At 46.6% G+C, this 13,280-nt stretch overlaps 1 protein-coding gene across 7 annotated transcripts in view; it reads left to right on the top strand.

Annotated features, from left to right (window-relative positions):
* Nucleotides 1-2,735: 2,735 nt before the first annotated feature.
* Nucleotides 2,736-13,280, top strand: part of Tsc1 (TSC complex subunit 1) — a 64,310-nt gene continuing 53,765 nt past the window's right edge. For 4 of the 7 annotated variants that reach the window (XR_011370384.1, XR_011370383.1, XM_070014927.1 and 1 more), the window contains exon 1: nt 2,745-2,818. The gene's annotated coding sequence lies outside the window, so the exon portion shown is untranslated. Of the gene's footprint in view, nt 2,819-3,786; nt 3,850-13,280 lie in introns of all 7 variants that reach the window. The other 3 variants (XM_070014923.1, XM_070014924.1, XM_070014925.1) reach the window with 3 other exon arrangements.

Here is a 13,280-nt window from a genome sequence, read left to right as displayed (position 1 = left end):
GCTTTTTTCTTTTTTCTTATGTGGTGCTGAGGAATCGAACCCAGGGCCTTAGGCATGCAAGGCAAGTGCTCTACCACTGAGCCATCTTCCCAGCCCTCCTGGATCATTTCTAAAGCAGTGCCTGTCTCCCCAAGCCTACTCCTTGATCACTTACCTTAACTCACCCAACCACTGATGATCCTGAAAAGATCTCCAAACACACTTGAATCCCCCCCTCCATGGGGTAAATGAAAAGTCAGGAATTAGATCCTGTGACATGGTTTGTGGAAGAGTGGAAGTGAACCTGGACCACTCCCCCCAACCCCCTCACTCAACTTTCCCAAACACATTCTACCTGGGCAGGTAAAGAATTTGGCAGTATCTTGCTGCCAAAGGCTCACACTTGTAATCCTAGCTACTCATAATGCTGAGATCTGCAGGACTGTAGTTTGATACTGAGCAGAAAAGTCCATTGGACTCTACCTCCAAATTAACCAGCAAACAGCAGAGCTGGAGGCATGGCTCTAATGGCAGAGAACCAGCTAAGCAAGAAAGTCTAGCGAGTACAAGGCCTTGAATTCAAACCCTGGGTACGCCAGGGACAAAGTATAGTTAACTAATCTGACGATAATTGGATGTGGCTTGTGCTAGCCATACCTTCCTATCACAATGAACCCACCAATTTTCTCTTAACTAGGCATTAGTATTTTGAGGGTGAGGAGACTAAAGCTCAGAGTCAGCATAACAGAAGTCAGCATTAAGACTCTGGTTGAGCTCTTGGTTTCTCTTTATCTCTATGTTGGACCAGCAGAATGCCCACCTCAATTCCCACTTTCCAAGCTGGACACTTGTAGGTCACATCTGTAATCCTAGCTACTCAGATGGCTCAGACCTGTGGATTGTGGTTCACAGCCAGCCTAGGTAGGGATATCCATGAAACTCTTTTTTTTTTTTTTGGGTCCGGTTGTGGGGCCTGAACTCTGGGCCTGGGCGCTGTCCCTCAGCTCTTCAGCTCAAGGCTAGCACTCTACCACTTGAGCCACAGCACCACTTCCGGCTTTTTTCTTTTTGCTTATGTGGTGCTGAGGAATCGAACCCAGGGGCTCAGGCATGCAAGGCAAGCGCTCTACCACTGAGCCACCTTCCCAGCCCATCCATGAAACTCTTATCCCTGATTAACCAACAAAAACTGCAGCTGTGGCTCAAGTGTTAGAGCGCCAGTCTTGAGACAGTGTCCAGGCCCTAAGTTCAAGTCCCAGGACCAGTGTGGCATGCTCACACCCACATCCACACACACAAATCTCCTTTCTTCAGACACTGTAGCCTATGCAGGTCTTTCACTACTCCAAGGTCCTCAGGAGGGCTGAGAGTGGATGAGAGGAGTAAATTCTGCTCATAGGATAAAGGGACCTAGGAGGGTGCATTTTTCTACCTCTCGGTGAGGCACTGGAGCTAGCAGCAGCCCTACCATCAACACAAGGCTATTTCAGATTCCTTGGTTACTCTCACACCTGGCCTCTTAATCACAGCCTATCTTGCATTGTGACCCAATTGGCTCCCATGACAAAACTTGTTATTCCCCAAAGTCGGCCCGCGTTTTCTCGCTGCTAGGCACTTCTCCCTTGGCTCCCAGTCCTGCTTGGAATGCCCTCCTTCTCCAAGCCGCTTCTCCCACTTCTGTGCTACATAAAACCCATCTTTCCTTTTAAAATCCAGGCAAGAGCTGGGCGTGGCAGCTAGTGCGCATGCTGGAATCCCAGCCCTGGGAGGCAAGGAGGCTCGAGAGTCGGAGGCCGGCTTGGGCTGCATCGTGAACCTCTGCTTCAAATACAAATACATTTAATAACTCCCATCCGGGCGCCGGTGGCTCACGCCTGTGATCCTAGCCACTCAGGAGGCTGAGATCTGAGGATCGCGGTTCAAAGCCAGCCCATGAGACTCCGATCTCCAATTAATCCCCCCCAAAGCTGGAGGCAGAGCTGTGGCTCGCGCGGTGGAGCCCTAGCCTTGAGCCAAAAAGCTAAGGCCAGCGTCCAGGCCCCGGGTTCGAACCCCGGTGCTGGCACGACACAGCACCCCGCGCAACACAGCCCCGGTCCCCTTTCGGCAGCAGGTTTCCACCGACGACGTGGACACGGTCGGCAACCCGAAGTCGGCGTGGCGTCCAAAGAGTTGCGGGCACCGACTTCTGCGAACACTCCGCGAAGCCAAGCGGCCGCGCGCCGAGGCGGGACGTCCACCCGCGCGGGCTCCGGTTGGCTCCCGGGGAACAGGGCCGCAGCGCGGCGGCGGCAGGACCGGCCTCCCCCCCCCCCCCCCCCCCCCCCCCGCCCGACCCGGCGCTCGGGACGGAGGGGCGGCTCCCGCCACGCCCAGCCCCGGACCGCTTGTTTATGCCCGGACTCGGCGCGCGCCCGCCGCCCGTCACGTGACCGCCCCGCCCCTCCCCTCCGCTCCCGGCTGGCTCCGCCCGCCGCGCCGGCTCTTCTTTCTACCTCCTTCGGATCACAAGACCTCTCAGCGGCCCCCCCCTCCGGGATCCCTCCGCCGTCCCCGCCCCCTCCACCTAAAAACTCTTCTTGTTTCTTTTTCCGGCATTGCTGCATTGCCAGGAATAAGCGCCATGTCCTGTTCCATCGGCAGAGGCCGCCGATCTCGGTTATCTGTCCTTCAGTCAGCGGGGGGGCGGCGGCGCGCGTCCGGGACTCTTTCCCGCGGCGGAAGCGGCGCCGGCCGCGGTCGCTTCACGCCGGAGGGGAGGTGCTGTGTGTCCAAGATGGCGGCGCCCTGTAGGCTGGGGAAACTGTGAGGTAAACAGCTGAGGGGGAGGAGACGGTGGGTGAGTACCGGGCCGTTCCCCCTTCCTCTTCGTGGGCGCTTCGCGGGGCCGCCCTGGCAACATGGCCCCGGCTTGGGGGGCCCCGGGGGAGGCGGGGGCAGGGGCCCGAGCCGCCGGGCAGGGGTCCGGGGAAGGGGGTTCCGAGGGCTTTCTCCTCCCCCTGCGCCTGTCTCCGGCGGGGCCGGGCCGGGGTTGGCGGGCCGGGGGGGATGGGGGGAGGCGGGCCGGGCCGGCACGTCACCCCTGCCCGGCGACCGAGGGGACGGCGCCCCCCGGGCCCCGCGGCTGAGGGCAGGGACGAGGTGGGCCCTTCGCCAGCCCCTCGCTTGCTGGGGTGACAGGGTCACGGGGGGGGCGGTGCGGAGGTCAGGGGGCAGATCTGGGCCGGAGCGGGAGGACCGGGGCCGGGCGGCGGGCCGGGCGGGCCGGGCGGGCCGGGCCGGGGAGGGTGGGTGAGGGGAGAATGAATGGAGGCCGCCCGCGGGCGTCGGGGGCCGGCTGGACTCGGTGTCTCGGCGGAAAGCGGCCCGGCCCGGGTGCCTCGCGCCCGGGACGCTCGCAGTGGACGGAGGGAGGCAGTTACCGTCCAGTCAGCACCGGTGGACCTACGGGGACAGCCCTGTGCAGAGCCGCTCATTCATTCATTCATTCATTCATTCATTCGAGGAACCGCGAGAGGAAGAGCCGGCGACCCAGAGCTTGTTAGAATTAAAGCGCTTTCTTTGTGTTGCTTCTTAGAGTTGCCTTCGTGTATTTGGGGCTTGGGATGGGGAGACTCGGCAGGGAGGGCGGTCCCCCTAACTCCTAACCGTAGCTGCGATCCGATCTGTCTCTCGTTTCTCTCTGATTTTCTCTGTCTCTGTCTCTCTGTCTCCCTGTCTGCCTGTCTGTTTCTGTCTGCCTGTCTGCCTGTCTGTCTGTGTCTGTCTGTCTCTGTCTCTGTCTCTTTCTCAACTCTTTGGTTTTAGACAAAGGAAGAGGTAGCCTCCAGTCTTCTCAGATGAAGAAACTGAGACCTGGAGAAATTTGAGGTAATTTTCCCAAGGTCACACCCCCTAATCTAAGCCAGAACTGCAACTAAAGTCCTGACTGGTCCCCAAAACTTGACTCTTCCCATTTGTCTGTTATTTGATCAAAATTAGCCTGTTATTAAGTGATGATAATCATTTGCTCTGTGTGTGTGTGTGTGTGTGTGTGTGTGTGTGTGTGTGTAATTTTGAAGGGGTGAACTTGGCTTATATGCCTTTTCTGTTCCGTTTTGGTTTGTTTTGCTTTGTTTTGAGATAGGGTCTCACCATGTAGCCCAGGCTGGCCTCTAAAGGTTCCTAGTCTCAGCCTTCTAGTTGTTGGGATTGCCCAGGACCTAGAATTAGGTCCTGCTTCATTTTGCTTTCTAAGGTGGTGGGAATGGAAACCGGGTCGCACACGTGCTCTGCGAGTGCTTTACAGTGAATGATTACAGCACCCCCTCCAGTCCTTACCTTATGAGTTTGTTTTGGAAGAAGGCAATGTTGAATCTGTGAATTTGTTAGTCTAAATTAGGCTGCAAAGTATTTGGTATTTTTATAAAACTGGTGTGTTTACTTCAGAAAAGAAGTCCTCTTAAAATCCTTGCTGGATTTTTTTTTTTGAAGTAGAAAGAATGGAAGTAGTAATTTACATAGAGTAAGGTGCAAAAACTGTAAAACTAGACTAATACTCTTCTGAGGTACTTTGATTTGTAACTTTGGGATCAGCCTGGAGTCATCTGAATTCAAGCAAGCTGGAGTGGTAAATTTCAGGAAGCATTATAAAATCTAATCTTCTGGGAGCCTTTGATTTACTGAGCCACCACCTGTGATTCTTAAGTTGAACATTTCTGAGTAAACCTGGAATATGCAAATGTGAAAACTGATTTAAGGTTTTATAGGGAATTGTGCCTTTAACAGTCATGCATCAGGCAAATGAGGCTCCTCAGAAACAGGGAGCTATTCTTCGCTATTGCCCTGGGGAGCAACAGCATCTTCCTCTAACCACCTGGTGTAAATGTAAGGAGTATTTATAGAAGATGTAAATGGAAAATATTCTCTTAGCAAAGTTAATATCTTATTCAAAACACTCTTACATCACGTGCCTAGAAAGGGCAGATGATGTAAGCTTTCTTTGCTTCATGCATTTTCTGGTGTCATGGACACTTGGTATATTCCTAAATTCCTAGTTAGAAAGAGGCAGTCTTGTTTGTTTTCATTACATTGAAGTGTCTCCAATCCTGTTACTCAGCTAGCTTTTGGTACTGCTACTATTGAAGTGTGATACAGTGCTTTCTGTGAATACCTAGTTTATTTGTGAGATGAAACCTGATGGCCTTATATCTGTATGTGTCATGTTTACAGAATTTCCAGAAACAAGGTATGCCAAGCTATGGTGTTCATCAGGAGTACCACGCACCCCTAGAGGAAGTTTGATTATAATGTCAATTAGAGGTTGATGATCATAGGCTTAATGTATCAGTTTGGCGACTTCCTTTTCTTTTAATTTATAATTTATTGAAGAGGTGTTTCTTAAAATAACTTCCAGCTTCTGTTGTGCGTAGTTGTGGTGAGTTTTGAGCTGACTTAGAGCTGACTTGGTCTTACAGTTCTATCTTCTTTCAAAGTTTTTGAGATTGCAGATGTTTGTCTCTGTGTTCCAGTGTCACAATGAACAAAAATTAGTTTCTCCTAGAATTAATTGAATAATTTTGAATGCCAGTGAACTGAATACAGCAATGCATCAACCATTTCAAGCTTTTTTTTTTTTTTTTTTTTTTGGTTCGGTTGTGGGCCTGAACTCTGGGCCTGGGTGCTGTCCCTTAGCCATTCAGCTCAAGGTTAGCACTTGAGCCACAGCGCCACTTCTGGCTTTTTTCTTTTTGCTTATGTGGTGCTGAGGAATCAAACCTAGGGCCTCATGCATGCAAGGCAAGCGCTCTACCACTGAGCCACCTTCCCAGCCCCCCCTTTTTTTTTGCCAGTTCTGGGACTTGAACTCAGGACCTGGGTACTGTCCCTGAGCTGCTTTTGCTCTACCCTTGAGCCACCGTGCCACTTCTGGCTTTTTCTGAGTAGTGTATTAGAGATAAGAGTCTCACAAAATTTGCTTTCCAGGATGGCTTCAAATCGCAATCCTTGGATCTCAGCCTCCTGAGTAGCTAGGATGACAGGTATGAGCCACTAGAACCTAGCCTTTTCAAACTTTTTTAAGGAGTCAGAAAGCTTTTTGCCTTTTGCAAATCACCCAGGTTCTCTGAGTCTCAGTTTCTTCATCACTGAACTAAAAGAGTTGGATTGAGTGCTGGGAATGTGACTTAGTGGTAGAGTGCTAATATGCCCAATATGCATGAAGTTCTGGGTTTGATTCCTTAGTATCATATAAACAGAAAAAGCTGGAGGTGGTAGTGCGGCCTAAGTGATAGAGTACTAGCCTTGAGCAAAAGAAGCTCAGGGACAGTACCCAGGCCTTGAGTTCAAGCCCCAGGGCTGGCAAAAAACCAACAAAAAAAGTTGGATTGTGAATTAATGAGAAATTAATGAGAATGAGTATTTCTGAGTTTAAATCCCTCTTGGGCTTTAAACATTCTAAATTCATTGCCTCAAAAGTATTATTGTTTTTGCTGGGCACCGGTGGCTCATGCCTGAATCCTAGCTACTCAGGAGGCTGAGATCTGAGGATCACAGTTCAAAGCCAGCCCAGGCAGGAAAGTCTGTGAAACTCTTTTCTCCAATAAACCACTAGAAAACCAGAAGTGATGCTGTGGCTCAAGCAGTAGAGTGCTTACCTTGAGCTGAAGAGCACAGGGACGGCACCCAAGCCCAGAGTTCAAGCCCCACAACTGAAAAAAAAAAAAAGTATTATTGTTTTTGTAATCACCAAGCAAATTGGTGACTTGTAGCTTACCTGATAGGGTGAAGAGTTTATCCTTATAGTATTTTTTTTTTTTTTTTTTTTTTTTTGTCGGTCGTGGGGCTTGAACTCTGGGCCTGGGCGCTGTCCCTCAGCTCTTCAGCTCAAGGCGAGCACTCTACCACTTGAGCTACAGCGCCACTTCCGGTTTTCTGGTGGTTTATTGGAGATAGGAGTCTCACGGTCTCTCCTGCCCGGGCTGGCTTTGAACCGTGATCCTCAGATCTCAGCCTCCTGAGTAGCTAGGATTACAGGCGTGAGCCACCAGCGCCCGGCTTATCCTTATAGTATTTTTAAAAAGTAACTCTAGGGGCTGGGAAGGTGGCTCAGTGGTAGAGCACTTGCCTTGCATGCCTGAGGCTCTGGGTTTGATTCCTCAGAACCACGTAAGCAAAAAAAAAAAAAGCCGGACGTGGCGCTTGGCTCAGGTGGTAGCGTGCTAGCCTTAAGCTGAAGAGCTGAGGGACAGGGCCCAGGCCCAGAGTTCAGGCCCCACAACTGGACACCCCCCCAAAAAAAAAAGTAACTCTTAAGTTTTCCATATTATAAATTCTCTTTGAAAGATTAGTTTTGTTTGTAATAGTTGTCATTTAAGTAGTTATAGGAATGAAAGAAAGGTATACTCAATAACATTCAAAATTGTACTTTGTCATTACATAAAAAAGTATATTCAAACACTCAGTTTTTAAATCTCGATTATTATTTGATAACTACATAATATAATTTGGTTTGCATGAGATATTCATGCTTTTTCTTTTTCTTTTCTTTTCTTTTTTTTTTTTTGGGTCCGGTCGTGGGGCCTGAACTCTGGGCTTGGGCGCTGTTCCTCAGCTCTTCAGCTCAAGGCTAGCTCTCTACCACTTGAGCCACAGCACCACTTCTGGCTTTTTTCTTATATGGTGCTGAAGAATCGAACCCAGGGCCTCAGGCATGCAAGGCAAGTGCTCTACCACTGAGCCAACTTCCCAGCCCATATTCATGCTTTTTCTATAAGCAACTTGAGATTATTCTCTGATTTCCTTCTGGATCCTATGATTACTAAAGTTGGTAATTTAATAAGTATTTTAATGGGAAAGAATAAAAATTCATATTGCACGCCCATGTATGTGTAACATTATCTCAGTACCTTGTCAGTTTCTTCTCTTGTGTAGTTCTAACTGCTAATTTTTGTTGTATACAGAGAAATATCATAGGTAACAAATACTTTTTCAAGTTGAATGAGTTCAGATTGACATCGACTGACAGCTTTAATCCCAAACAAGGAGTGGTAGTTAGCGGCCTACAGCTCACAGGTCACTTCGTAAAGTAAATATAATGGTTGTTGAGGCCATGATGTGTGTTGAGTAACAAAGGGCAACCTTAATCTTGCTTTGTGTTGTTGGTGTGATAGAAGGGTATGGTGGGTAGTGATGAGATGTCCTTCCTGTGTGCAGTCATTAGGACCTGTGCTTATCCTTCCCAGAGCAAAGTAACAAACTAGAAGTGTATCCATTTTAAGTTGTAAAACGGTTTAGTCAGTGTTTCAAATACCAGCTATTAAATGGCTAGACTGCTAAGCATTATGTATCCAGCAGTATCTTGTTTAGTAGTAATACCATTATGAGAAAATTTTTGTGACTTGAGTACTTATGTGCCACACTCTGTGCTAAGTGTTTTACATATCTAATCCCGTTTGTTTGCCCTTTTGACCCTGTTGGCTCCTCTTGCAGCTTTCAGTGGGAAGGGAAAGAACACTGAGGCTTAGAGACCTCTGAAATAGGATGTGATACTCAGTGGCTGAGCAGGGATGCGAACCATGTTTGGTTGACTACAAAATTCACACATTTAATATTGTACTGTGATAAATTCCCTCATCTGCAGTGTGTGTTGTGTGTGTGTGTGTGTGTGTGTGTGAGAGAGAGAGAGAGAGAGAGAGAGAGAGAGAGACAGACAGACAGACAGACAGACAGACAGACAGACAGACAGACAGAGACAGAGACAGAGAGACAGAGATAGATTTCTGGGCTTGAACTCAAGGTGGAGCGCCATCCTTTTTTTTTCAGGCTAATGCTCTACCACCTGAGCTACTGCTCCACTTCTGGCTTTTTGATGATTAATTGGAGATGAAAGGCTCCTGCTCTGGCTGGCTTCAAAGTGCCATCCTCAGATCTCAGCCTCCTTAGTAGCTAGGATTACAGTGCCAATGGGTCGCTGGCTTTTGATGGGACTAAAGGGGAAGGTCTGTTGCCCCGTTAAAAGTTATAGACCACTGTCCCTTCCTCTATACTTTATGTCCTATAACCACTAAAATAGGTAGGCATACAGATGTGGCATTTAGCTCCAGAGTCTTCATTAACTCAGCTTAAAGCCTAGCCAATCATTTGAGATAGGCCTAAGTCTTACAGGTGGCCTATGTGCTGTCTGTGGCATGTCACTATTAAATTTCTGTGTTAGAATATTCTTTACACTTCACTGGGAATTTAACCTTAGGTGTCGCATTAAAAATGTTTAAGGAATTCTGATTCGTAACCTGCTAACTGCTGGTTAGGCTGGGCATCAGTCTGAGCTGGTACCTTCAGCACCCAGCAGAATTCCATTAGATGTTTTCCAAGGTCTTAAATTTGGAGGCAGAGGTCAAATCCCCTTTTTATATCTGTAAAAAGTTACAGAATTATGTCCCTTTCTTTACCACTCCTGCACAGATGGGCATGAGTAAATGTTTCTTGCTTTTATCCCTCTTTCTCCTTTTGAGACTGGTAGTTTTTTTTTCCCCTTTAGTGGGCATCAGAGTCATCTCAAAGATGAAAACCCAGCCAGGCACGGTGGCTCATGCCTGTAATCCTAGCTACTCAGGAGGCTGAGATCTGAGGATCACAGTTCAAAGCCAGCCTGGGCAGGAAAGTTCGTGAAACTCTTATCTCCAATAAATCACCAGAAAACTGGAAGTGGCACTGTAGCTCAAGTGGTAGAAGCTCAAGTGGTAGAGTGCTAGCCTTGAGCTGAAGAGCTGAGGGACAGCACTCAGGCCCAGAGTTCAAGCCCCATGACCGACAAAAACAACAACAAAAGAAAAACCCCCAAAATTTGCCTGACCTCACTCCCTCCCCACTTTCTGTTTCCTTCCCCTTCTCTTTTGTCCCCCTCCTCTCCTTCCTTCCTTCATTTCTGTTGTACTGGGGTTTGAACTCAGGGCTTCACACTTGTGGGCTGGACTTCTTTCACTTGAACCATATTTCCAGCCTAAGAATTTGCATTTCTAACAAACTCCCAGTTGACTGTGATTGGTGGTCTGAGAGGGTCAGATGGTAAGAACCACTGTCCTATACTGTCAGAACTGGTGCTCTTCTACTCTAGATTACTATAAACTTGAAACCTTATGGACACCTCACACAGAGTTTGATCATATTTCTCTCAAGGAAGCTTTTGTATGGTGACTTTCTGATATACAAGTTATCTATTCGACCTGTGTTTTCTTGGTAAATAATTTTGTTCATTTGAATAGAAGGTCAAATCATAAATATTATTTGTAGAAGAGATAATATGCTTTATCAGAATTAAGCTGTGGCTTTTCAGGCATGTTATTAGAGAATTCCTCACCTTCCGAATAGGATGTAAGCTTTAGCCAACAGTCCATCAAGGTCCCTGGGGGCAGACATTTTGAATGAAGAATCTGGCAAGTGAGAATGGAGTATCTGGCCCAGCTCCTATGACCTTGAGAGGGACTACAACTGCATCCATAAGAGAATTGGACTAAATATCTTACACTTTTTAGGTGGATTAGTGCTGAAAGCAACTTGGTTTTCTTGATAGAAATATTACTCTATGATACCATCTTAAAATTCCTGAGCTAGAGCCAAATACTATCCTAACAGTGTGATTTTCTGCTGTAGCTGGTTCTGCCCTGTCTAGCTAGACTATCCTTGATGACACAAAGTAGTCCATTGAAGCATGAGTCTGTGTCGAATTTTTTCCCCCAGTCCTTGGGCTTGAACTCAGGGCCTAGGCACTGTCCCTAAGTTTCTTTTGCTCAAGGCTTGCACTCTACCACTTGAGCCACAGTGCCACTTCCAGCCTTTTCTTCCCTCCCTCCCTCCCTCCCTCCCTCCCTCCCTCCCTCCCTCCCTCCCTCCCTCCCTTCTTTCTTTCTTTCTTTCTTTCTTTCTTTCTTTCTTTCTTTCTTTCTTTCCTTCTTTCTTTCCTTCTTTCTTTCTTTCCTTCTTTCCTTCCTTCTTTCTTTCCTTCTTTCCTTCCTTCTTTCCTTCCTTCTTTCCTTCCTTCCTTCCTTCTTTCCTTCCTTCTTTCCTTCCTTCTTTCCTTCCTTCTTTCCTTCCTTCTTTCCTTCCTTCTTTCCTTCCTTCTTTCTTTCTTTCTTTCTTTCTTTCTTTCTTTCTTTCTTTCTTTCTTTCTTTCTTTCTTTCTTTCTTTCTTTCTTTCTTTCTTTCTTTCTTTCTTTCTTTCTTTCTTTCTTTCTTGTTGTGGGGCCTGAACTCTGGGCCTGAGCCCTGTCTCTCAGCTCTTCAGCTCAAGGCTAGCACTCTACCACTTGAGCCACAGCGCCACTTCCAGCTTTTTCTGCTTATGTGGTGCTGAGGAATCAAACCCAGGGCTTTATGCATGGTAGGCAAACACTCTACTACTAAGTCACATTCCCAGCCCCATGTGTTTGAGTTTTTATAGATTAAAAACTTGAGTGTAGAAAACAAGTTATACTGGAGAGATGTCTTCTGTTACTTTTCTCTGTAGTTACATTTAAATGTGTGCAAAACTGTCTAAGGTGATTTGACATGCAATTACCCGTTTTTTCAGAATCACAGTCCTGAGGAAGCCTAGGGGCTTGTTTCTAGGCCACAAATCACGACATTGGTTATCTACAAGTATGAATATTCAACTAATAATTTCTGGAAAAATATTTTTAAGTACTAGCTATTAATGCTTCATAAAGGTATGTATATTCCTTAGTTCTTTCAGAGCTCATAATGCATCTTGACCGGAGCAGAGATTTGTTATTAAAAAAATGTTGAGGTCTAGCAGATGACATCCTTAGCTGTTATGCTAGAGTTCATATGTAATCCTAAGCATATGAACCATAAACACAAAGGAAGAAATGAAAATGAATGGTAGAAGTAAATCAACCTGTGTTCCTTCTATTTAATCTCAGAATATCAAAGCACAGTCTTTTATTTTTATTCAAAAAGACTGCTTGTAGAGGTGAGGTTACAATGTTGCAGGAAAAAAAGGGTCAAATTTTCCAGAGGAGAACATGTTTCTTTTTTCATTTGGCTGTGCAAGATAGGAAGGGGGATTGGTGCTGCTTTAGGTTCTAACAAGGGTTTGTGTCCACAAGGCCCATTTTGGCTTGGGTGGTTAACCTGCTGAATCTCACATTACTGACCTAAGTAATGTAATTGTGCCCAGTCCTGCCCTATATAGCACACATGAAAAAGTAAGTGAACACTTAAAAATAATAAATAACAATGGGGAAATTGATGCTAATTCAGTCCTATTACCTTCGAGGTGTATGTGTCTGTGTGTCTGTGTATGTATGTATCAGTACTGGGCCTCATGTGCTCATGGTGCATGGAGCCATCCCTCCAGTTCCAGCTTTTTGCTGACTTCAAATTGTGATCCTCAGATCTCAGCCCCCTGAGTAACTGGTATTATAAGTGTAAGTTAACTATGCCTGATGAAGTTAAGTTTTAATGTTTAACACTTGACAAAACCCACTCTGATTGTATGGCAGTGTCCTGTCTAGGATAGTTACTTTGGCTGGGCAATCCTCAAGATCTCATTGGTGTGAACTCCCCAAGTGTGTTTCATGTGGCACTATGATTACCTGGTCATCTAGAGCAAAAGGTTTTATATGTTTGAGTTGCTCAATCTTCTTGTTTGACTTTGCCCAGGACCATGTATTTCAGAGCTTGTTCTGTTCAAGCTCCTCTGTGCTCAGTGCAAGTAGGTGTATATGGAAGAGAAGGCCTTGTATTGACGTGGTATGTTCATTCCAGGAATGGCTGGTGGAGAAGCTCAGGCAATCTTAGGGACCTGAAAAGGCCTATTGTGTGCCAGGTGTCAATACAGGTCTGAGGGTCCTAAATGCGTGGCCCCTGTCTTCTAGTCAGTCTCATGATTAGATCATACCTAAGCCATTTTTAAAAGTGTTTATGTATACATGTTTAACATAGATAATGAGTTAATATGGACAGAAGTAGGGTAAAAGGGGGAAGAAAGAAATAGCTGTTGTAAATATTTTAGATTCGGATTTTACTGTTTGAAGATAAAATTAGGCTTTGCATGTTTATCTGAAAGTGATTTTAACTTGTTAGTCATTTACTCAACAAGTGTTATAACACTGTGATAGCCACAGGAGGTAGATGCCTCAGTCACTCTCTGCAGCCTAGCTTCTTGTGAAAGAAACATGTTCATTGGCTAATCACAGCTATTTAATTGGATTGTGGGATGAAACAAAGAAACATAGGCTGCTGATATGTCAGGGGGCCTGACCTAGTCTGGGGCATGGGAGTATAGGAGGCCAAGGAAGGCTCCTCTGATGGAGTGTTCATGC

The sequence above is a fragment of the Dipodomys merriami genome, unplaced genomic scaffold (genome assembly GCF_024711535.1).
Source record: "Dipodomys merriami isolate MVZ:Mamm:240054 unplaced genomic scaffold, mDipMer1.0.p SCAF_11, whole genome shotgun sequence".
Classification (NCBI taxonomy): domain Eukaryota; kingdom Metazoa; phylum Chordata; class Mammalia; order Rodentia; family Heteromyidae; genus Dipodomys; species Dipodomys merriami.
This window is presented reverse-complemented; position numbering and strand designations above follow the sequence as displayed.